Genomic DNA, 2,666 nt, shown 5'->3' with positions numbered 1-2,666 from the left:
CTTATTAATCTCTGAATTCCTCTCCATTTAGGTTGAATGATGACCATTGTATTTACCTGTTACCAAATCTCTGACTTGTTGTTATATTTTCACTGTGATACATATTTTTAATGTCATAAACATAACATATAGTTATGAATGAAATGATTCACATCATATGAACATATGTATTAATCTACACATTTCACTTTCACACAACTGAATATGGTGGGATAGACAGATCGTGTTTTGCGCGTGTAATATCATATTTTAATCCATTCTGGACTCCTCTTTCTTCTCTACTCTGTGAGAACAAAGAGATTCCAAATTCCACCAGACTCGCGCCTAAAAGTTCTCTCTCTCCGCCCAGGTCCTCCCCTTAGCTGGACCCACAGATAAAGTCAGCCGTAGCCCACATCATCTTACTCTCTCTTACTCTATTACCGACCCTCTCTCTTACCCCTCTCTTCCTGAGAGGCCGACCAAAGTCTCTCTCATTATTTTCTTACCTAAAGCGCGTTTTTTCTATCTTTGAAATTCCCTCACCATCTAAGTTTGTTAACTATTTATCTTTTAATATTTTTGTAACTTAAGGAGACATTTTGCTCAATTTTAAACCAACGTTATTCGTTTTAATCTGAAGAACCGATTCAGAACCAGCATTTATTTTTCTTAATTTTGACCGTTTTTCATCAACACCCATTTTTCTTGGCTAAAGCCTGAGAACCATCATTTTAAGCACTCAGCTGAGAACTCCAGAGATCTGCTGGACCAGGTCTTTGCACAGAACCGATCAACCCGCGGCAGGACATCTAGGCCACCACAACGACGACGACGCACCGCTCCGAACCCGCAGGTCCAGACCGTGTGCATAATCTGAAGGCCTCGCACGTCCCAGCCCCATGACGGTTCACTTCAATAACTCCAGCTGAGTTTGCTCTGATTCCATTCTATGGGTGATGTACTAACCGCTTGGTCAATTAATTCATTTAATCAATTTATTCTTTTACAAATCATTAGAATTCTTAATCCAAATTACCGGTTACCTCGTCAGGTTAGCTCTGGCTAATCCTCACCATATTTCCTTCTCTCTCACACCTACTTCCACATCCCTCACGCATGCACACACCACAGACACACTCCCACATTCCACGCACACACGTAGTCCTGCACACACCACACACACACTCCCACATTCCACACACACATGTAGTCCTGCACGCACACGCACACACGTAGTCCTGCACGCACACACACACACACCATATCTACATTGTATATAGTTCACTTGTCATTATTTTCATAGAATAGTTAATAAATACCTCATTATAGACCAAATTACAGTCTTGTGTTTCTTTGTGTAGAATGTGGTCAATTTAAATGAGGATTCAAGACTTTTTGATATGAGATTGATCAAAATTTTTATGAATATTAATTTTTTATTAATATTAATTTTTTCCCTAGAAATCTAGGGTGGTGCCCCAATTATTAATAACGAGAGCAATAAATCATAACGTAGTACCGCTACAGCAGTATCAGTTGTAGTATTCTGGTCCTGTACTGTGTTGCAGTATCAGTTGTAGTATTCTGGTCCTGTACTGTGTTGCAGTATCAGTTGTAGTATTCTGGTCCTGTACTGTGTTGCAGTATCAGTTGTAGTATTCTGGTCCTGTACTGTGTTGCAGTATCAGTTGTAGTATTCTGGTCCTGTACCGTGTTGCAGTATCAGTTGTAGTATTCTGGTCCTGTACCGTGTTGCAGTATCAGTTGTAGTATTCTGGTCCTGTACCGTGTTGCAGTATCAGTTGTAGTATTCTGGTCCTGTACTGTGTTGCAGTATCAGTTGTAGTATTCTGGTCCTGTACCGTGTTGCAGTATCAGTTGTAGTATTCTGGTCCTGTACCGTGTTGCAGTATCAGTTGTAGTACTCTGGTCCTGTACTGTGTTGCAGTATCAGTTGTAGTACTCTGGTCATGTACCGTGTTGCAGTATCAGTTGTAGTACTCTGGTCCTGTACTGTGTTGCAGTATCAGTTGTAGTACTCTGGTCATGTACCGTGTTGCAGTATCAGTTGTAGTACTCTGGTCCTGTACCGTGTTGCAGTATCAGTTGTAGTATTCTGGTCATGTACCGTGTTGCAGTATCAGTTGTAGTATTCTGGTCATGTACCGTGTTGCAGTATCAGTTGTAGTATTCTGGTCCTGTACCGTGTTGCAGTATCAGTTGTAGTACTCTGGTCCTGTACTGTGTTGCAGTATCAGTTGTAGTATTCTGGTCCTGTACCGTGTTGCAGTATCAGTTGTAGTATTCTGGTCATGTACCGTGTTGCAGTATCAGTTGTAGTATTCTGGTCATGTACCGTGTTGCAGTATCAGTTGTAGTACTCTGGTCCTGTACTGTGTTGCAGTATCAGTTGTAGTATTCTGGTCCTGTACTGTGTTGCAGTATCAGTTGTAGTATTCTGGTCCTGTACTGTGTTGCAGTATCAGTTGTAGTATTCTGGTCCTGTACCGTGTTGCAGTATCAGTTGTAGTATTCTGGTCCTGTACCGTGTTGCAGTATCAGTTGTAGTATTCTGGTCATGTACCGTGTTGCAGTATCAGTTGTAGTATTCTGGTCCTGTACCGTGTTGCAGTATCAGTTGTAGTATTCTGGTCCTGTACCGTGTTGCAGTATCAGTTGTAGTA

Source organism: Acanthochromis polyacanthus, chromosome 22, assembly GCF_021347895.1.
Source record: "Acanthochromis polyacanthus isolate Apoly-LR-REF ecotype Palm Island chromosome 22, KAUST_Apoly_ChrSc, whole genome shotgun sequence".
NCBI lineage: Eukaryota > Metazoa > Chordata > Actinopteri > Pomacentridae > Acanthochromis > Acanthochromis polyacanthus.
The sequence above is the reverse complement of the archived record's forward strand: the minus strand, read 5'-3'. Positions refer to the sequence as shown.